The following is a 22,974-nucleotide window of genomic DNA, read 5'->3' as shown; positions in this document are numbered from 1 at the left end:
GTCTTCTTTCTCCCGAAGCAGTTAATGGCAGCAGCAAACTGTTTTGTTTTCTCTACACTGCAAATCCTTGGGTAGGCTAGGTTTGGCACATCTGAAAATAATTCCAGGACGTATTTTGTGACGCACTTCTGTGCTCTACAATAGAGTCCAATCCTCGTTAGTATAGTGGACAGTATCTCTGCCTGTCACGCGGAAGACCGGGGTTCGATTCCCCGATGGGGAGGGCTCTCTCATTTTTCACTGATCTTCCCATCTGCTATCTCTTCTTGGAGATTGAGAACTATCGGAAGTGAATAAAAGCCTTGTGTGGGCCACCATCTAAATCGTGCTATCTACTCTGCCAGCCTATTCTTAGATCCTCATCTCAATACAAAGAAGTTCAACCAAAAGAATATGGTCCACAAGGTTCATGAACCTTGGCAGGAGACCCACCCTTTTGCTATCACTCAAGAATCTTCTGATCCGTAGTCAGACACGTTATCCATTGCGCCACTAGCCCTGCCAGAATGTTTGTCTATTGGTCCATGTCTTCTTTCTCCCGAAGCAGTTAATGGCAGCAGCAAACTGTTTTGTTTTCTCTACACTGCAAATCCTTGGGTAGGCTAGGTTTGGCACATCTGAAAATAATTCCAGGACGTATTTTCTGACGCACTTCTGTGCTCTACAATAGAGTCCAATCCTCGTTAGTATAGTGGACAGTATCTCCGCCTGTCACGCGGAAGACCGGGGTTCGATTCCCCGACGGGGAGGCCTCTATCATTTTTCACTGATCTTCCCATCTGCTATCTCTTCTTGGAGATTGAGAACTATCGGAAGTGAATAAAAGCCTTGTGTGGGCCACCATCTAAATCGTGCTATCTACTCTGCCAGCCTATTCTGAGATCCTCATCTCAATACAAAGAAGTTCAACCAAAAGAATATGGTCCACAAGGTTCATGAACCTTGGCAGGAGACCCACCCTTTTGCTATCACTCTAGAATCTTCTGATCCGTAGTCAGACACGTTATCCATTGCGCCACTAGCCCTGCCAGAATGTTTGTCTATTGGTCCATGTCTTCTTTCTCCCGAAGCAGTTAATGGCAGCAGCAAACTGTTTTGTTTTCTCTACACTGCAAATCCTTGGGTAGGCTAGGTTTGGCACATCTGAAAATAATTCCAGGACGTATTTTGTGACGCACTTCTGTGCTCTACAATAGAGTCCAATCCTCGTAAGTATAGTGGACAGTATCTCCGCCTGTCACGCGGAAGACCGGGGTTCGATTCCCCGACGGGGAGGCCTCTATCATTTTTCACTGATCTTCCCATCTGCTATCTCTTCTTGGAGATTGAGAACTATCGAAAGTGAATAAAAGCCTTGTGTGGGCCACCATCTAAATCGTGCTATCTACTCTGCCAGCCTATTCTGAGATCCTCATCTCAATACAAAGAAGTTCAATCAAAAGAATATGGTCCACAAGGTTCATGAACCTCGGCAGGAGACCCAACCTTTTGCTATCACTCTAGAATCTTCTGATCCGTAGTCAGACGCGTTATCCGTTGCGCCACTAGCCCTGCCAGAATGTTTTTCTATTGGTCCATGTCTTCTTTCTCCCGAAGCAGTTAATGGCAGCAGCAAACTGTTTTGTTTTCTCTACACTGCAAATCCTTGGGTAGGCTAGGTTTGGCACATCTGAAAATAATTGCAGGACGTATTTTCTGACCTACTTCTGTGCTCTACAATAGAGTCCAATCCTCGTTAGTATAGTGGACAGTATCTCCGCCTGTCACGCGGAAGACCGGGGTTCGATTCCCCGACGGGGAGGGCTCTCTCATTTTTTACTGATCTTCCCATCTGCTATCTATTCTTGGAGATTGAGAACTATCGGAAGTGAATAAAAGCCTTGTGTGGGCCACCATCTAAATCTTGCTATCTACTCTGCCAGCCTATTCTGAGATCCTCATCTCAATACAAAGAAGTTCAATCAAAAGAATATGGTCCACAAGGTTCATGAACCTCGGCAGGAGACCCACCCTTTTGCTATCACTCTAGAATCTTCTGATCCGTAGTCAGACGCGTTATCCGTTGCGCCACTAGCCCTGCCAGAATGTTTGTCTATTGGTCCATGTCTTCTTTCTCCCGAAGCAGTTAATGGCAGCAGCAAACTGTTTTGTTTTCTCTACACTGCAAATCCTTGGGTAGGCTAGGTTTGGCACATCTGAAAATAATTCCAGGACGTATTTTGTGACGCACTTCTGTGCTCTACAATAGAGTCCAATCCTCGTTAGTATAGTGGACAGTATCTCCGCCTGTCACGCGGAAGACCGGGCTTCGATTCCCCGACGGGGAGGCCTCTATCATTTTTCACTGATCTTCCCATCTGCTATCTCTTCTTGGAGATTGAGAACTATCAGAAGTGAATAAAAGCCTTGTGTGGGCCACCATCTAAATCGTGCTATCTACTCTGCCAGCCTATTCTGAGATCCTCATCTCAATACAAAGAAGTTCAATCAAAAGAATATGGTCCACAAGGTTCATGAACCTCGGCAGGAGACCCAACCTTTTGCTATCACTCTAGAATCTTCTGATCCGTAGTCAGACGCGTTATCCGTTGCGCCACTAGCCCTGCCAGAATGTTTTTCTATTGGTCCATGTCTTCTTTCTCCCGAAGCAGTTAATGGCAGCAGCAAACTGTTTTGTTTTCTCTACACTGCAAATCCTTGGGTAGGCTAGGTTTGGCACATCTGAAAATAATTCCAGGACGTATTTTCTGACGCACTTCTGTGCTCTACAATAGAGTCCAATCCTCGTTAGTATAGTGGACAGTATCTCCGCCTGTCACGCGGAAGACCGGGGTTCGATTCCCCGACGGGGAGGCCTCTCTCATTTTTCACTGATCTTCCCATCTGCTATCTCTTCTTGGAGATTGAGAACTATCGGAAGTGAATAAAAGCCTTGTGTGGGCCACCATCTAAATCGTGCTATCTACTCTGCCAGCCTATTCTGAGATCCTCATCTCAATACAAAGAAGTTCAACCAAAAGAATATGGTCCACAAGGTTCATGAACCTTGGCAGGAGACCCAGCCTTTTGCTATCACTCTAGAATCTTCTGATCCGTAGTCAGACATGTTATCCATTGCGCCACTAGCCCTGCCAGAATGTTTGTCTATTGGTCCATGTCTTCTTTCTCCCGAAGCAGTTAATGGCAGCAGCAAACTGTTTTGTTTTCTCTACACTGCAAATCCTTGGGTAGGCTAGGTTTGGCACATCTGAAAATAATTCCAGGACGTATTTTGTGACGCACTTCTGTGCTCTACAATAGAGTCCAATCCTCGTAAGTATAGTGGACAGTATCTCCGCCTGTCACGCGGAAGACCGGGGTTCGATTCCCCGACGGGGAGGCCTCTATCATTTTTCACTGATCTTCCCATCTGCTATCTCTTCTTGGAGATTGAGAACTATCGAAAGTGAATAAAAGCCTTGTGTGGGCCACCATCTAAATCGTGCTATCTACTCTGCCAGCCTATTCTGAGATCCTCATCTCAATACAAAGAAGTTCAATCAAAAGAATATGGTCCACAAGGTTCATGAACCTCGGCAGGAGACCCAACCTTTTGCTATCACTCTAGAATCTTCTGATCCGTAGTCAGACGCGTTATCCGTTGCGCCACTAGCCCTGCCAGAATGTTTTTCTATTGGTCCATGTCTTCTTTCTCCCGAAGCAGTTAATGGCAGCAGCAAACTGTTTTGTTTTCTCTACACTGCAAATCCTTGGGTAGGCTAGGTTTGGCACATCTGAAAATAATTGCAGGACGTATTTTCTGACCTACTTCTGTGCTCTACAATAGAGTCCAATCCTCGTTAGTATAGTGGACAGTATCTCCGCCTGTCACGCGGAAGACCGGGGTTCGATTCCCCGACGGGGAGGGCTCTCTCATTTTTTACTGATCTTCCCATCTGCTATCTATTCTTGGAGATTGAGAACTATCGGAAGTGAATAAAAGCCTTGTGTGGGCCACCATCTAAATCTTGCTATCTACTCTGCCAGCCTATTCTGAGATCCTCATCTCAATACAAAGAAGTTCAATCAAAAGAATATGGTCCACAAGGTTCATGAACCTCGGCAGGAGACCCACCCTTTTGCTATCACTCTAGAATCTTCTGATCCGTAGTCAGACGCGTTATCCGTTGCGCCACTAGCCCTGCCAGAATGTTTGTCTATTGGTCCATGTCTTCTTTCTCCCGAAGCAGTTAATGGCAGCAGCAAACTGTTTTGTTTTCTCTACACTGCAAATCCTTGGGTAGGCTAGGTTTGGCACATCTGAAAATAATTCCAGGACGTATTTTGTGACGCACTTCTGTGCTCTACAATAGAGTCCAATCCTCGTTAGTATAGTGGACAGTATCTCCGCCTGTCACGCGGAAGACCGGGCTTCGATTCCCCGACGGGGAGGCCTCTATCATTTTTCACTGATCTTCCCATCTGCTATCTCTTCTTGGAGATTGAGAACTATCAGAAGTGAATAAAAGCCTTGTGTGGGCCACCATCTAAATCGTGCTATCTACTCTGCCAGCCTATTCTGAGATCCTCATCTCAATACAAAGAAGTTCAATCAAAAGAATATGGTCCACAAGGTTCATGAACCTCGGCAGGAGACCCAACCTTTTGCTATCACTCTAGAATCTTCTGATCCGTAGTCAGACGCGTTATCCGTTGCGCCACTAGCCCTGCCAGAATGTTTTTCTATTGGTCCATGTCTTCTTTCTCCCGAAGCAGTTAATGGCAGCAGCAAACTGTTTTGTTTTCTCTACACTGCAAATCCTTGGGTAGGCTAGGTTTGGCACATCTGAAAATAATTCCAGGACGTATTTTCTGACGCACTTCTGTGCTCTACAATAGAGTCCAATCCTCGTTAGTATAGTGGACAGTATCTCCGCCTGTCACGCGGAAGACCGGGGTTCGATTCCCCGACGGGGAGGCCTCTCTCATTTTTCACTGATCTTCCCATCTGCTATCTCTTCTTGGAGATTGAGAACTATCGGAAGTGAATAAAAGCCTTGTGTGGGCCACCATCTAAATCGTGCTATCTACTCTGCCAGCCTATTCTGAGATCCTCATCTCAATACAAAGAAGTTCAACCAAAAGAATATGGTCCACAAGGTTCATGAACCTTGGCAGGAGACCCAGCCTTTTGCTATCACTCTAGAATCTTCTGATCCGTAGTCAGACATGTTATCCATTGCGCCACTAGCCCTGCCAGAATGTTTGTCTATTGGTCCATGTCTTCTTTCTCCCGAAGCAGTTAATGGCAGCAGCAAACTGTTTTGTTTTCTCTACACTGCAAATCCTTGGGTAGGCTAGGTTTGGCACATCTGAAAATAATTCCAGGACGTATTTTGTGACGCACTTCTGTGCTCTACAATAGAGTCCAATCCTCGTAAGTATAGTGGACAGTATCTCCGCCTGTCACGCGGAAGACCGGGGTTCGATTCCCCGACGGGGAGGCCTCTATCATTTTTCACTGATCTTCCCATCTGCTATCTCTTCTTGGAGATTGAGAACTATCGAAAGTGAATAAAAGCCTTGTGTGGGCCACCATCTAAATCGTGCTATCTACTCTGCCAGCCTATTCTGAGATCCTCATCTCAATACAAAGAAGTTCAATCAAAAGAATATGGTCCACAAGGTTCATGAACCTCGGCAGGAGACCCAACCTTTTGCTATCACTCTAGAATCTTCTGATCCGTAGTCAGACGCGTTATCCGTTGCGCCACTAGCCCTGCCAGAATGTTTTTCTATTGGTCCATGTCTTCTTTCTCCCGAAGCAGTTAATGGCAGCAGCAAACTGTTTTGTTTTCTCTACACTGCAAATCCTTGGGTAGGCTAGGTTTGGCACATCTGAAAATAATTGCAGGACGTATTTTCTGACCTACTTCTGTGCTCTACAATAGAGTCCAATCCTCGTTAGTATAGTGGACAGTATCTCCGCCTGTCACGCGGAAGACCGGGGTTCGATTCCCCGACGGGGAGGGCTCTCTCATTTTTCACTGATCTTCCCATCTGCTATCTATTCTTGGAGATTGAGAACTATCGGAAGTGAATAAAAGCCTTGTGTGGGCCACCATCTAAATCTTGCTATCTACTCTGCCAGCCTATTCTGAGATCCTCATCTCAATACAAAGAAGTTCAATCAAAAGAATATGGTCCACAAGGTTCATGAACCTCGGCAGGAGACCCACCCTTTTGCTATCACTCTAGAATCTTCTGATCCGTAGTCAGACGCGTTATCCGTTGCGCCACTAGCCCTGCCAGAATGTTTGTCTATTGGTCCATGTCTTCTTTCTCCCGAAGCAGTTAATGGCAGCAGCAAACTGTTTTGTTTTCTCTACACTGCAAATCCTTGGGTAGGCTAGGTTTGGCACATCTGAAAATAATTCCAGGACGTATTTTGTGACGCACTTCTGTGCTCTACAATAGAGTACAATCCTCGTTAGTATAGTGGACAGTATCTCCGCCTGTCACGCGGAAGACCGGGGTTCGATTCCCCGATGGGGAGGGCTCTCTCATTTTTCACTGATCTTCCCATCTGCTATCTCTTCTTGGAGATTGAGAACTATCGGAAGTGAATAAAAGTCTTGTGTGGGCCACCATCTAAATCGTGCTATCTACTCTGCCAGCCTATTCTGAGATCCTCATCTCAATACAAAGAAGTTCAACCAAAAGAATATGGTCCACAAGGTTCATGAACCTTGGCAGGAGACCCACACTTTTGCTATCACTCTAGAATCTTCTGATCCGTAGTCAGACGCGTTATCCATTGCGCCACTAGCCCTGCCAGAATGTTTGTCTATTGGTCCATGTCTTCTTTCTCCCGAAGCGGTTAATGGCAGCAGCAAACTGTTTTGTTTTCTCTACACTGCAAATCCTTGGGTAGGCTGGGTTTGGCACATCTGAAAATAATTGCAGGACGTATTTTCTGACGCACTTCTGTGCTCTACAATAGAGACCAATCCTCGTTAGTATAGTGGACAGTATCTCCGCCTGTCACGCGGAAGACCGGGGTTCGATTCCCCGACGGGGAGGCCTCTATCATTTATCACTGATCTTCCCATCTGCTATCTTTTCTTGGAGATTGAGAACTATCGAAAGTGAATAAAAGCCTTGTGTGGGCCACCATCTAAATCGTGCTATCTACTCTGCCAGCCTATTCTGAGATCCTCATCTCAATACAAAGAAGTTCAATCAAAAGAATATGGTCCACAAGGTTCATGAACCTCGGCAGGAGACCCACCCTTTTGCTATCACTCTAGAATCTTCTGATCCGTAGTCAGACGGGTTATCCGTTGCGCCACTAGCCCTGCCAGAATGTTTGTCTATTGGTCCATGTCTTCTTTCTCCCGAAGCAGTTAATGGCAGCAGCAAACTGTTTTGTTTTCTCTACACTGCAAATCCTTGGGTAGGCTGGGTTTGGCACATCTGAAAATAATTGCAGGACGTATTTTCTGACACACTTCTGTGCTCTACAATAGAGTCCAATCCTCGTTAGTATAGTGGACAGTATCTCCACCTGTCACGCGGAAGACCGGGGTTCGATTCCCCAACGGTGAGAGCTCTATCATTTTTCACTGATCTTCCCATCTGCTATCTCTTCTTGGAGATTGAGAACTATTGGAAGTGAATAAAAGCCTTGTGTGGGCCACCATCTAAATCGTGCTATCTACTCTGCCAGCCTATTCTGAGATCCTCATCTCAATACAAAGAAGTTCAACCAAAAGAATATGGTCCACAAGGTTCATGAACCTTGGCAGGAGACCCACCCTTATGCTATCACTCTAGAATCTTCTGATCCGTAGTCAGACGCGTTATCCATTGCGCCACTAGCCCTGCCAGAATGTTTTTCTATTGGTCCATGTCTTCTTACTCCCGAAGCAGTTAATGGCAGCAGAAAACTGTTTTGTTTTCTCTACACTGCAAATCCTTGGGTAGGCTAGGTTTGGCACATCTGAAAATAATTCCAGGACGTATTTTCTGACGCACTTCTGTGCTCTACAATAGAGTCCAATCCTCGTTAGTATAGTGGACAGTATCTCCGCCTGTCACGCAGTGGCCAGACGTGGATACCTGGAACAGACAAACAGCCAATCAGAATGCCAAATACTAACAGCCAATCAGAATTCTTCATCTTAACACCTGGTGGCCAACTGTTGAAGTATTAAATAATCTTGGAGCAATAAAGACCCCGGTTCGATTCCCGGCCGATGCACACTTTTTTTTTTTTCTTTCTAGTTAAATTAATCATGTTGTTAAGTATTAAAAGTAATACTTTACATCGCCTTTTGCCTCTGGGGGCTCAACTGTTTAATGTTAAAAGCATAAAACCACACATTTCTTTCTTTTTATATTTGTCTTTCCAGTTAAATGAATCCTATTGTGAAAGGTTTTTAAAAGAGGATTGATTATTTTTATTTCAGGATTCTGGAGAATTTAATTTAATAATTTAATAATACACTTCAATGATTAACACTATTTTCCTATGTATTGAGTGTGTAATGTATTAATTCATTAAAATAAGAAAATACTCGTTCATTTGATTTGTGACAATATTTCTTTGTATTAAATAGTCAGAAAAACAACAACAAACAACAAAAACATCAACATCACCTTTTTTTCTTTCCCCTCCCCATCGCTCCTTTTCCATTAAATAAAAGGGAGTTTTTTTAAATGCTTCCCACTGCATCTCTTCGGTCATTCCGTGGTCTTTATAAAAGGCAAGCACTTTAGCAGGACAATAAATGTACTTCCCGATAACCCCAGGGAATGCGGCGTGGACGTGAGGGCTGTCTGGACCTTGTTTCAGTGGCTTGAAACAGAACCGGCAGTTGCGCCCTTTGGGTGGTGGCTCCGTTTCTACCCTCTTCCTTTTATTTTGGTTTTGAGCCTGAACTTTGTATGCAGTGAGATCCAGTTCTCTTTGAAAAAACTCTGTTCCACAAAACTCATTGAACTCCATCCTTGGATTGCTGAGACCTTCTGCCTGGTACAACTTAAACACTTTACGTGAACAGTAGAAGTACCTGACAGGACCTAGCTGATAGAAGTAGTGGATGGAAGTGGAAACCGGGGGAATCTGGATCTCAACCACAGGGACTGTCTTGGTTTGGCTTCCCTCAGTCAGGGAGTGCCACAGTTGCTGCTGCTCCTGCACTTTCTCCGGAGTGGTGTTCATGCTGGACCTTGTGTTAAGGAGCTTGGAGAGATGTTTCACATACTGCCCAATGTGAAAGCATGTTGTTGGATGCAGCATGCTTGTTTGATCTCTGCAAGAGTCATGGACCATTCTGCTGTATTCCTGGTCCACAAGCTTCAGCATGTCCTTTTGTCCACGATGCTGGTTCAGAAGACCGTCAATTACAGTCTTCATTTGGGCAGTCCAGCGTTTGTGGTCCAGAACAAACACCCTTCCTCCTGTCTTTATTGGACCAGTTCTGGCAGCAGTTGGTGATGTCAGGGCCAGTGGAGTTGTAAGTGCTATACACAAATAGAAAAAAAGGTTATTTAAACAAAAAAAATAATCAAAACACCTCTGTAATTTTTCAGACACTAGATTAGATGCTTACCAGGCTTGACTAAGGTCGCAGAAGGTTCTGTGAACCTAATGGTTGGGATGGCCGGTGGAGGTGAAGGAGGCGTAAGAGTAGTCGGACTGTCCTGCTCCGTAGGGGTTTTGGAAATGTCTTTCTTGGTCCTGTCCTTTTCCAGGTCCAAGGGAACAGGCCGACAGCCGGGCTCCACATACTCCAGTCCAAACCTTTCCCCAGTGTCTTTTCCTGACAAATCCAGCGCTGGATATTTCTTGTCTTTGAAAATCCTTTCGTGGACTGCGTTCAAGTCAGCAATCAACACTGGATCGAATGCGGCTGGAAGTTTTACCTCTGGCTGCTTAAGGTCCACCATCCTCTTAGTAGTTCCACCTTGCCACCCCAGTCAATCCCTGAGCCTGAAACAACTCAGGAGAAACGCGTGTTCCGGTGACCCATTTGGCCTGATGGAAGTTCCTACTTCCTGCTGCGATGTGCCCCTGACAGGGATCCAAACCGGGACTTTTGCTCCTTCTCCTGGAACATGATTGAGCTGCACTGATCCACCATGCCGATAAAGGATCGCTCCATCAATTTCAGGGTCACTGAGGCAACCGCGCAGGATGTGCACTCGCTGAATCCTCCAGGTTTTGAGCATGGAGGGCTTGAACAGTGCCACACCGTTTGGATCTTTGGCCAGGTGAAACTGTTGAAGGACGCTCTCCACTCTCACGACAAGCTCCATCGGCAACGGGATCTTGATCCGGCAGTGTTCACGGATGTGTGGTTTTGTGGGGTTTGCCGGTTCAATGCCACAAAAGCTGTAGGCATCCTTCAGTCGCTTTAGATCTTCCTGGTCCACCACAGAGAAGGCAGCAGAAAGGTACTGGGCAAACGAACTGTAGAGTGTGTGATGCTCAGTGACGCACTCTCGGAGGAACCGCCGCATGCAATGGAACAAATCCAGCTTGATGGTGATGGACTTGTTAAAGTGTTCTCGTGCAGCACATTTGTTCTGGAGATCCCCAGAAGTGGCCCAGGCAACCATCACGTCCGTTGTTTTCCAGGCCTCCCAGTGCAGATGCTGCCCAGCGTCAGGTTCTGCCACTTTGAAAGCTGCACAGCAATCCCTAAAAATGAAATGTATTGTAAGAAACGCATAACATATAGATGGATGCATAAAAAGATAGTTTCTTACCTATCTACCCACTGAAACTGGGCTTTTGGGATTCCAGCGAGGCTGTACCGCTTGTCAAGTCCAGAGTACAAAGGCCTCAAGGACCTTTCTGTCTCAGACTGCACCATCACCCATGACAGGATCATTCAGCTTTCATTCATCACAGCATATGATGACATTGCCCCTGATGAAAACGTGACTTTCCTAGCCACCTTCCTCATGTGGTCCGAACGAAAAGCCTGTCCAAAAGTTCCCTGAATAAGCAATTTGATGCTGGCCTCCTGTTCCTTGAATTGGTACAGGAGACAGTCAGTCAGGTAGTGACTGGAGACTGTGATCCCATTCCAGCCATGAGAGTCTCCGTAATTGCCAAAGGGAATTGGCTTGGTTTCCTTTCTCAGGAACTGGGTGATGGTGGTCTGTCCGTACTCTCCCGTCTCTCCGTCAAGAACGTTCTGGCAGCTCAGAAGATAGGCAAGGTTGGCTCTTTCATACTTCAGCTGCATGACCTCCATTATTTGGTTTGCCATCTCTACAGGGGAGCGGCCGGTGAGCCTGAGTTCATCGATCACGGTCTTGGAAACAGCCTTCTTGTAAGTAATCACAGCTGGCAGAATGTTTGTGAATCTTTTTGGCAGTTTTTCCAGCCACACCGGGTTGTCAGCATACCATCTTTTCTTGCAGGTCTTGCAGCACAGCCTGGATGAGAAGATGTAATATTGTCCGCAGCTGCCAACAACCACACGAGGCCTGCCGACTCCTGAAGGGGCAATTTGTCCGTTGTCACAGCCGTCGATGCAAGGGAGTCTGTAATTGTTCCTCATCCTCTCCATGAGTGCATCGCTTTCCGGCTTCCATATAAAAAAGGGATGGAGCTGGAAAAATGTAGGCGATGGAAGCTCGGAAACGCTGTCAATGAGCTCCGGTTGAGGAGGTAACCGCCACAATGAAAAGGTCTTCATCGGGTTGCTGACAGGTGTCAACCCAGGCCAGAGACCCAGGGCTTCCAGCTCTGTTTTCATCCAGACTTTTTGCTGGTATGAACAGGTCCAGGGGCCAATGTCGTGAGTGTAACCAAGAGGCTTTGGCTGAGGACGTGGTCGAACAGGTGGCAATGGCTGACCTGGACAAACATAATGACAGATTAGTTATCATAAAATTTGATGATAAAAAATGTGATGATAATATGTCCAACATACTTTTCAGAGGGCTTTGGCTGGTTGCTGTCTGTTCAACGACCTTGTGTGCTGGAGTTGGTGCACTGGTTTCTGAAATAGTGTGGCATGAGCAACAGGTAAATCAAGTGACATGTTTCAATTTGTGATGAACTTTCTGAAATACAATAACAAGATAACTTATTAAGAATGAAATACACTATTCTGATTATGACTTTAAAAAGATAGCTATGCTTGTTGATGTGAGAAATGGATAATATGCCCACCTGGTAGAGGGGTGGAAGTTTCAGCTTCGGAAATTCCTTCTGGTAACAGAAACATTAGCTCCTTGGGAATGGGAACGGTTTTCTTCGTTGGTGCCTCTGTTTCCTCTGTAGGTAATAAAAGAGAAAAATAAACATGACAGTGTCGATGTAACTGAGAAAAAACAACTTCATTTAATTTAATAATTCACCCTTGAACGTTTGCATCTCCTCTGGGGCTTGACATGTCATTGTGGCGACTAGAGTAGTCAATAGTAATGTCAGTAAGTTATATGTACAAGGAATTCACTGTTATGTAAACTGTTTGATCTAGGCAACGATTGTTGCAGTGTTTTATTTCTATAATGTTTAATATATTGGACATAGTAAATATATTGTTTTGTTTAAAAATGGTTGTAGTTGTTAAACTACTGGCACTGCCTCCAATGGATATTCGATAAAAAATAACACAAAATCTTGTACTCACGTCATCCTGGGAATCAACATTTCATGGTCACTCCAAGCAAAACACAGCAAAAACAAGCAAGCATGCCTTAAACACTGCAAAACGCAAAAAACAAGAAACACAATGCGTTATAGAACACCATGCATTATGGAACACCATGCATTATGGAACACCATGCGTTATAGAACACCATGCATTATGGAACACCATGCGTTATAGAACACCATGCATTATGGAACACCATGCGTTATAGAACACTGCATTATGGAACACCATGCGTTATAGAACACCATGCATTATGGAACACCATGCGTTATAGAACACCATGCATTATGGAACACCATGCGTTATAGAACACCATGCTTTGGGACTATACAAAAGCTTGACTATACCATTTACTTGTACTGCGTCAGAAGGTGGTGCTATAAAGGTAAGGTAAGGTAAGGTAAAACTTTATTGATCCCTCAGGAGGTCTCCTTTGGGAAATTGTTTTTTACCAATAGCCAGCAATTTTTCATAAACAATAAAAAATGATACATAAAAAATAAAATAAGAAGAACATAAAGAGGAAGAACAAGATGACACAATATACCTGTAAGACAAAGCATTATATGTAATGGAAAGCACTTTGAGGTTGAGATGTTTTTCCACATTTTAATGAAATAATATCTACCACATGTAGTCGGAGAAATAGAAAGCATTTCCCTTTCCAGATCGCTGTCTTCGTCAATTTCTGTGGAACACAAATTGGGATAATGTTAAAATAAAATCCATAGAGCACACACATATGTATAGACTTACCGATTACACCTGAGGATGTATTTGAGGCAGGTTCCACAGCAGGGGTTGAGATGGATTCCTGTTTCTTTTGGAGGTATTTTTGCAACTTGTGCATTTTTGTGCCTGGGATACATGCTTTTTTCAAAATAAAAGCAGCAAAGCCATCTTTTCTGTTTGCCCAAATCTCGCCCCAGGTTTTATTTGGTTTTAAACCAAAGCCAACAAGCAGGTCGTCCTCTGTTCTTGTCTCGGGCCTTTTTCCCGGCATCCTGGATTCATAATCGAAGAGGGAGCTTATTTCTTTAAAGGAGAGGGCATAACTTATAAAGGAGAGTAAACTGTCCTTGCTTGAGCCTTGGGCAACAAACACACCAGCATCCTCCTCCTCCTTTTTGTTCTTGATCAGATAGAGCGTGTAGCTAACATCATTTTCAAGAAGCCAGCGAAAAGACTTGCCCTTGTACTTGCCAAACTGCAGCACATATTCTCCAAACACCTCTGTCTTGTCAGAAGCATCGCCTCCCCTTTGGCGGACCACACCGAGGGCTTTTTCTCTCACAAGTCCTTCTTTAACGGGCAAAGACTTGTCCTGTAGAGATGGGTTGCTCTTTATGGCTTTGGCCGCATCAGTTGGATCCTGTCGCAGATATCCAAGTGGACCTTTCCGAAAGGTAACTGCCACTCTTCCAGGAAAGAAGTTGATTTTAGACATTTTACCTTCAAAGAGAAAAATGTAAATGAATATAACATTTTTTCACACATACCAAAGACTCACAGCATGCTAAAGTGACTGATAAAATATATACAAATATATATATAAATAAGGATGTAAGTAACACATAACAGATGTGAGAAAGTTTAATAGTAGATGTGTTTTTAATTTAACCTTTATTTAATTGAGATACAAATCTATTTTACAAGAGTGTCCTGGCCAAGACAGGCAGTAGCATAGACATACATATACACAAAGACAAGGTGGACTAACTAGAAACACTAAGCATCCAAAACAGTAAACATTTGAAGAACCGCTAAAATGTCATCCAATTTCCCTTTAAAGGTGTGTTTATACAGACTGACAGACAGATTTATATATATATATAGATCTATATATAGATACACGAGTGTGTGTATATATATATATATATATATATACATATATATATATGTGTGTGTGTATATATATATATTTACATATATAGATCTATCTATATATAGATCTATATATATATACACGAGTGTGTGTGTTTATATATATATATAGATAGATAGATAGATCTATCTATATATTATATTTCTATATATTTCTAAATGTATCCATATGATAGATAAAACCTTCATCTTTTATAATCATTTATAGTTATTATTTACAGAGGTTTGCAAATGTTTTATTTTAATACAGTTTAAAGTCCACATGTATTTAAATGACCACAACGTTCAAACCATGATTAAAAGAATAAAGTACAGTATAACGTTTCCACATTTATTCATATGATGGATAAAACCTTCATCTTTAATAATACATAGTTATTATTTACAGAGGTTTTCACAATTTTATTGTCTTCCTGTTTAAGGTTCACATGTCTTTGAACAATTTACAATTTTACAATACAAAAAGGAGTCTCAATTCCAATGACAAAAGAATATGGACAAACAGCGCCAGGGAGGCGTAAAAACAACCTTTGAAATGTCTAAAATCTAAATAGGAAACGATGCTCTATTCACATTTAAAAGACGCCCGTCGGCACCCTGTGGCCGAAAATCGTATTGATTCTCACTACCAACTCATACCAATTCACTACCATTGAAAATGAATGGGAAAACTTTAGGGATTTTTAGCGCAATAATCCGCGGCGGCCGCGCGGAAGACCGGGGTTCGATTCCCCGACGGGGAGGCCTCTATCATTTTTCACTGATCTTCCCATCTGCTATCTCTTCTTGGAGATTGAGAACTATCGGAAGTGAATAAAAGCCTTGTGTGGGCCACCATCTAAATCGTGCTATCTACTCTGCCAGCCTATTCTGAGATCCTCATCTCAATACAAAGAAGTTCAACCAAAAGAATAAGGTCCACAAGGTTAATGAACCTTGGCAGGAGACCCACCCTTTTGCTATCACTCTAGAATCTTCTGATCCGTAGTCAGACGCGTTATCCATTGCGCCACTAGCCCTGCCAGAATGTTTTTCTATTGGTCCATGTCTTCTTTCTCCCGAAGCAGTTAATGGCAGCAGCAAACTGTTTTGTTTTCTCTACACTGCAAATCCTTGGGTAGGCTAGGTTTGGCACATCTGAAAGTAATTCCAGGACGTATTTTCTGACGCACTTCTGTGCTGTACAATAGAGTCCAATCCTCGTTAGTATAGTGGACAGTATCTCTGCCTGTCACGCGGAAGACCGGGGTTCGATTCCCCGACGGGGAGGGCTCTATCATTTTTCACTGATCTTCCCATCTGCTATCTCTTCTTGGAGATTGAGAACTATCGGACGTGAATAAAAGCCTTGTGTGGGCCACCATCTAAATCGTGCTATCTACTCTGCCAGCCTATTCTGAGATCCTCATCTCAATACAAAGAAGTTCAACCAAAAGAATAAGGTCCACAAGGTTCATGAACCTTGGCAGGAGACCCACCCTTTTGCTATCACTCTAGAATCTTCTGATCCATAGTCAGACGCGTTATCCATTGCGCCACTAGCCCTGCCAGAATGTTTTTCTGTTGGTCCATGTCTTCTTTCTCCCGTAGCAGTTAATGGCAGCAGCAAACTGTTTTGTTTTCTCTACACTGCAAATCCTTGGGTAGGCTAGGTTTGGCACATCTGAAAATAATTCCAGGACGTATTTTCTGACGCACTTCTGTGCTCTACAATAGAGTCCAATCCTCGTTAGTATAGTGGACAGTATCTCCACCTGTCATGCAGAAGACCGTTGTTCGATTCCCCGACGGGGAGGGTTCTAGCATTTTTCACTGATCCTCCCATCTGCTATCTCTTCTTGGAGATTGAGAACTATCGGAAGTGAATAAAAGCCTTGTGTGGGCCACCATCTAAATCGTGCTATCTACTCTGCCAGCCTATTCTGAGATCCTCATCTCAATACAAAGAAGTTCAACCAAAAGAATATGGTCCACAAGGTTCATGAACCTTGGCAGGAGACCCACCCTTTTGCTATCACTCTAGAATCTTCTGATCCGTAGTCAGACGCGTTATCCATTGCGCCACTAGCCCTGCCAGAATGTTTTTCTATTGGTCCATGTCTTATTTCTCCCGAAGCAGTTAATGGCAGCAGAAAACTGTTTTGTTTTCTCTACACTGCAAATCCTTGCGTAGGCTAGGTTTGGCACATCTGAAAATAATTCCAGGACGTATTTTCTGACGACTTCTGTGCTCTAAAATAGAGTCCAATCCTCGTTAGTGTAGTGGACAGTATCTCTGCCTGTCACGCGGAAGACAGGGGTTCGATTCCCCGACGGGGAGGGCTCTATCATTTTTCACTGATCTTCCCATCTGCTATCTCTTCTTGGGAGATTGAGAACTATTGGAAGTGAATAAAAGCCTTGTGTGGGCCACCATCTAAATCGTGCTGTCTACTCTGCCAGCCTATTCTGAGATCCTCATCTCAATACAAAGAAGTTCAACCAAAAGAATATGGTCCACAAGGTTCATGAACCTTGGCAGGAGACCCACCCTTTTGTTATCACTCTAGAATCTTCTGATCCGTAGTCAGACGCGTTATCCATTGCGCCACTAGCCCTGCCAGAAGTTTTACTATTGGTCCATGTCTTCTTTCTCCCGAAGCAGTTAATGGCAGCAGCAAACTGTTTTGTTTTCTCTACACTGCAAATCCTTGGGTAGGCTAGGTTTGGCACATCTGAAAATAATTCCAGGACGTATTTTGTGACGCACTTCTGTGCTCTACAATAGTGTCCAATCCTCGTTAGTATAGTGGACAGTATCTCCGCCTGTCACGCGGAAGACCGGGGTTCGATTCCTCAACGGGGACGGCTCTATCATGTTTTTACTGATCTTCCCATCTCCTATCTCTTCTTGGAGATTGAGAACTATCGGAAGTGAATAAAAGCCTTGTGTGGGCCACCATCTAAATCGTCCTATCTACTCTGCCAGCCTATTCTGAGATCCTCATCTCAATACAAAGAAGTTCAACCAAAAGAATATGGTCCACATGGTTCATGAACCTTGGCAAAACACCCTTTTGCTATCAAATGTACTTGCTACTTCCTAACCTACCTGTTGAACTAATGGTTCCATGGTGTAATGGTTAGTGCTCTGGACTCTGGATCTTATGATCTGAGGTCAAATCTTGGTGCAACCTTTAGTCTTTATACCTTTGCAACTAATCATGCCAATTTTTAGACAAGTAAGTAAGTTTTAAGCAGATCAAAACTATTGGTGAAGGAATAGACGTTGCAGGGCTGGGTTGTGCAGGGATGCGCGTTGCAGGGCTGCACAGTGCAGGGCTGGGTGGTGCAGGTCTGAGTTGTGTAGGGCTTCATGTTGCAGGGCTGCACAGTGCAGGGCTGCTTGGTGCAGGGCTGGGTGGTGCAGGGCTTGGCGGTTCAGGGATGCACGGTGCAGGGCTGGGCTGCATTGTGCAGGGCTGGGTGGTGCAGGGCTGCGCGGTGCAGGGCTGCGTGGTACAGGGCTGCTTGGTGCATACAGGGTTGGGCGGTGCAGGGCTGGGCTGTGTTGTGCAGGGCTGGGAGGTGCAGGGAAGTGCGTTGCAGGGCTGGGCTGCGTTGTGCAGTGCTGGATGGTGCAGGTCTGGGTTGTGCAGGTCTGGGCGGTGCAGTTCTGGGTGGTGCAGGGCTGCGCGGTGCAGGGCTTCGCGTTGCAGGGCTGCGTGGTTCAGGGCTTAGCGGTGTAGGGCTGCGCGGTTCAGGGCTGCGTGGTGCAGGGCTTAGCGGTGCAGGGCTTAGCAGTGCAAGACTGCACGGTGAAGGGCTGCACAGTGCAAGGACTAGCGGTGCATGACTGCGTGGTGCATGCAGGGCTGGGCGCTGCAGGGCTGTCTTCTCATCTGTAGTCAGACACATTATCCATTGCACCACTACCTCTGCCAGAACATTTTCTATTGGTCCATGTCTCGTCTTTGACCTTTGCACCAACTGTGAGTCTGTGCCTTTTCACCAACAGCAGGAGGATGACGAGGAAGAAGAGTCTGTGACTGTGCAAGGGCAGGAAGAAGAGTCTGTGCCTGTGCGGTTGGAGGGAGAAGACGAGTTTGTGTCTGTGTAACAACAGCAGCAGGAAGAAGAGCCGTCCGAGCTGGAGGAGGAGGAAGAGGAAGGAGCCGGTTGAAGGTGCTGGATTATGCAACGCAGACACCAGTAGTTGAAGAGGATGATTATCAGCAGCTGAAGGAGGAAGAGGAAAAGTAAAACTCCATGCACAACACAGTTGTGATGTTTTCTACCTCAAACAGGACAAACTGGTGTACAGCAGCTTTGGTCAAGGGCCGGAGGGCCATCTGCTGGCGTGCTCTCAGTGTGGGCAATGTAACCATCTGTACTGCGTCAAGGTCACCCGTTTCATCCTGAGCAAGGGTTGGCAATGTCTTGAGTGAAATGTGTGTGAGGCGTGCAGCAAGTCGAGTGACCCTGGCAGACTGTTGCTGTGTGATGACTGTGACATCAGCTACCACACCTGCTGCCTTGATCCACCACTGCACACTGTCCCGAAAGGGCCCTGGAAGAGCAAGTGGTGTATGTGGTGTGTACAATATGGTAACACCACTCCAGGTGTGATCTGTGATTGGTAGAGCAACTACAGCCACTGTGGTCCGTGTGCCAGTCTGAGCTGCTGCCCTATCTGTCAGCGCCGCTACATCCTGGATGAACTGATCCTACAGTGTCAGCAGTGCAACAAGTGGCTACACTCTGTATGCCAAGGTTTCATTTCTGAAAAAAAAGTGGAAGAACCAGCTGACGAAGGGTTCAATTGCTCACTGCGCACCAGTCGCAGCCCGTATGATATAAAGACATACACTCAAGAGGGAGTGTGCCCGACTGAGTCTGGACTGTCTCATCTTCAGTCTCTGGTGGAGCCACTGTTGTCACCACGTCGTTACAGAAGATCTAAACCCAAACTTAAGCTTCGAATCATCAACCAGAACAGTGTCTCAGTCTTCAGACTCCAGTAGAACCTTAGACTCCCACTGAGCTTGAACACCGTTGTGACTTCGAATGCGAAATAAAATCTGACTCCAGTCCTGAACGTGACCACCACAGCGATGATGTCACGAAGGACATGGAGGTCTCAGATGGTACCAAAAAGAAGAAGAGAAGACCCTACAGACCAGCTATCGGGGGCTTCATGGTGCAACAACGAGGGGGCAAGTCAGGTCTTAGGTTTGTTGTTAAAGGCTGTGCGGATGTACTGTCTTGTCCCAGAGAAGACATGATCATAGAGACACTAGACACAACTGATCCGGACAAAGCCAAGAAGAGGTACAGAAAGAAGAAAACCAAACTGGGTTGAAACACCACTTTTATGTTACACCCTTAAGCAGGAACAGACTCCATCTCTTTCTTTTTGGCAACTTTTATTGCTCCAGTTCGTCACTTATTCAATGTAACAACCGGACAACGCGGTACTCGTGCCAAACAATCTTCACACCGGAACCACGCACTTCTACGCGCTGGGTGATGACATCATCTTTTTGTTCCGTACAAACAATCGAAAGAATAAATAAAATGAAAAAAATATCTTAATATTCCTATTACCAATCAATTTAGACTATCAACATATTTAACTGCTTTTTAAATAATAATCTACGAATTGAATTTACTTATTATTAATACATATGGGTCTCAACACCGTTAATGGCAACAGCAAACTGCTTTTCGACCCTGCAAATCCTTGGGTAGGTTAGGTTTGACATTTTTTGGGCAAATTTTCTTCCGTTCCCGCTTAACAACTGACCGGTTATGGTTCTTGATCAATCTATCTATCTATCTATCTATCTATCTATCTATCTATCTATCTATCTCGATCAATCTATTTCTATCCATCTATCTTGATCGATCCATCTCAATCAATTTTTATCCATCTCAATCCATCTATCTTGATCTATCTTGATCTACCTTGATCTATCTCAATCGATCTATCTCAATCAATCTCTATCTTTCTCGATCCATCTATCTCGATCAATCTATTGCGACCTATCTATCTTGATCTACCTATATATCGTGATCTATCTATCTTGATCAATCTATCTATCTTGATCGATTTATCTCAATCAATCTTGATCCATCTTTATCTATCTATCTCGACCCATCTATCTCCATCTCAATGTATCTATATCTCAATCTAGCTCTATCGATGTACGTATCTATATCACTATTGATCCATTTTTTTGAATCTTTAAAATAGGAAAGAAATATATTCATATTTTTTTTCACAATCAAATAAATATGAAGAATAAGCAAAATGCCTCAGAGCGAGATCTTCATTTATCTTTTAGTTTTTTAAAGATGAAATGCCTGCAGAGAGGGAAATACAGTATATAAGATGAAAAGGCTTTTTTTTTTACTTTTTCTTCATTTATCCACTGTGCACCTCAACCGGATTTGTGAGGTGGAAGTCATCCCAGCTACCAACTAGAGGCCAATACCAGAGAAACATTATATAATATTAATAAACAGACTTAATTACTGATGGATACGAATGGGTAATGGGTAATAACTAGTAACATTTTTCAGATTTTGGAGAAATGCTCGAAACAGTCAGGAGTAATACAATCGTTTGTTTTAAAGCAGAATATTCAACTTTTCAACTATTACAGACTATAATGTTGTTGAGGCCTCTTAAGTGTCTTTTTAGGTAATCAGCATGTTTTAAACTCAGTTAAAAGTGCATAGAAGAGACTTGACACTCAAAAAAAAAAAACTCTCTCAAATAATTTTCCTGTACAGCTGAGTAAGCAAACCAAACAAAACTTTACTGGGAACTGATGAGCAAATAACGATCTCTTCAGCAACACTGAACAAAAAGAAAGATCTGTTGTGTAGGACTAGGTGTTGATATCCCTCAATACAGTCACACTTAAGGCAGCGAAGAGACTATGTGGAATTAAAGTGAGTGATGGCATCCTTCGGGTTGTCAAGTGGGGGCCCTCTTTCACTGGCGTTTCGCTGATTAACACACAAGACCTCCAGAGGGTTCAGCAGTGAGACCAAGCGTCCCAGGTTCACTCCCTAGATGCCATCAGCTCACTTGAAGGCCCAGGTCAGAACCTTTCTTTTCATCCACAGCCGCTGGCTCCCTTTTTCAGCAGCCCTAGAGAGGTCCTTGAGTGCATGTCTGTGGGCCTTCCCTCGCACTCTCACCTACCTGATTAACCTGGATGTTGATGTGGCTCCAAACCCTCTGCAGCCTACTTCCACTGGCCGTACCGTCATCTTCCAGTCTTGTTGTTGAGCATCTGCTGCAAGGTCAGCATTACTCAGCTTCTTCCTCTCATAGGCCTCTTCCACTGCGCCTTCCCAGGGCACCGTGAGCTCTATGATGTAAATGAGCTTGAACGAGGGTGACCACAGAACAAGGTCCGGTCGCAGGTAGGTGGAGGCGATTTCAGGTGGAAAGCAGAGTTTCAGCTGCTCCTGCACCCACCAAGATGTGCCGCAGTGTTGCCGGACTTGGACATAGGGGGCACGTGGGGTCTCCACAATACCACTGGCTTAGGTTCTCGGGAGAGGGCAATACATCATAGACAGCCGTGATGGTAAAGCTTTCCCCTGAATGTCTTCTTCTCCCACAGATCTTTCCAGGATATTTTCCTCTTCTCCATTCCTTCCCATGCCATCCACTGCCCTTGCTTTGCCTGTGTCACAGCTTGTGCGCGCCTTCCTCTTCCCATCGTACCTCCTGGACCACCATGTGAAGTGAAACCCATGTCACTGCTGCTCACCTACCTTACCTTGTGGATCAGAATCTACTGATGGTTTCAAACAAACACACACGCACTTTAATTTATCACTACCATGTAAAAACTTAAACACAATTTATTTATAATAGTGATAATAGTAACTACTGACATATACTAACTAGTGTGTCTATTTTCATATATGACAGGTTTTGATTTTATAAAAAGATTGTGGAATTCAATGTGATCGCGGAAGCGTCGGATAGTTTTAGTTTTTGTTGCAGTTAGATGTGTTAAGGTTTTGTTCCGATGAACTGACCCTGCCCAATCCTGATACGTGGTGGTGTTAAAGAAGGACACAGACACAGGAATGAGTATTAGGGCAAATGCTCGTTTAGTGAAATATGCAAAAGTCAGAGACACAACTTACATGATCATGGGCCTTAGCAAAGCAGAGATCTATCGCAGAGACGTCTTAAAGTGCCAAGCGCAAAGTTCTAACGAAACAGCAGATATTTTATAGTATTAATATTCAAGTAAACGCCTCTAGTCATTTGTGCATGTATGATTGGTCAGATACCCTAAACACTTGTCTTCTAAGATGGCCGTCTCACGTGTTGGTTGTGCAATTTTACTGCAGTTGATGTCTTCTAGAGTGAATCTGTTTTATTAGTTGACTTATGCAGATGTCTGTCCTTGTC

The 22,974-nt window shown here is 44.3% G+C and overlaps 7 non-coding genes across 7 annotated transcripts; all 7 read left to right on the top strand.

Annotated features, from left to right (window-relative positions):
* Positions 1 to 677: 677 nt before the first annotated feature.
* trnad-guc (transfer RNA aspartic acid (anticodon GUC)) lies at positions 678 to 749 on the top strand. Its single transcript has one exon. It is a non-coding gene; the product is annotated as a tRNA-Asp (tRNA).
* Positions 750 to 1,729: 980 nt separating this feature from the next.
* trnad-guc (transfer RNA aspartic acid (anticodon GUC)) lies at positions 1,730 to 1,801 on the top strand. Its single transcript has one exon. It is a non-coding gene; the product is annotated as a tRNA-Asp (tRNA).
* A 980-nt stretch (positions 1,802 to 2,781) lies between these two features.
* Positions 2,782 to 2,853, top strand: trnad-guc (transfer RNA aspartic acid (anticodon GUC)). Its single transcript has one exon. It is a non-coding gene; the product is annotated as a tRNA-Asp (tRNA).
* Positions 2,854 to 3,833: 980 nt separating this feature from the next.
* Positions 3,834 to 3,905, top strand: trnad-guc (transfer RNA aspartic acid (anticodon GUC)). The gene has a single exon. It is a non-coding gene; the product is annotated as a tRNA-Asp (tRNA).
* Positions 3,906 to 4,885: 980 nt separating this feature from the next.
* trnad-guc (transfer RNA aspartic acid (anticodon GUC)) lies at positions 4,886 to 4,957 on the top strand. Its single transcript has one exon. It is a non-coding gene; the product is annotated as a tRNA-Asp (tRNA).
* Positions 4,958 to 5,937: 980 nt separating this feature from the next.
* trnad-guc (transfer RNA aspartic acid (anticodon GUC)) lies at positions 5,938 to 6,009 on the top strand. The gene has a single exon. It is a non-coding gene; the product is annotated as a tRNA-Asp (tRNA).
* Positions 6,010 to 6,989: 980 nt separating this feature from the next.
* On the top strand, positions 6,990 to 7,061 carry trnad-guc (transfer RNA aspartic acid (anticodon GUC)). The gene has a single exon. It is a non-coding gene; the product is annotated as a tRNA-Asp (tRNA).
* Positions 7,062 to 22,974: the final 15,913 nt, after the last annotated feature.

This window comes from Callionymus lyra, chromosome 2 (assembly GCF_982586985.1).
Source record: "Callionymus lyra chromosome 2, fCalLyr1.hap1.1, whole genome shotgun sequence".
In the NCBI taxonomy this organism is placed as follows: domain Eukaryota; kingdom Metazoa; phylum Chordata; class Actinopteri; order Syngnathiformes; family Callionymidae; genus Callionymus; species Callionymus lyra.
Note: the sequence above shows the minus strand (reverse complement) of the source record. Positions and strands in the feature narration are given on the sequence as shown.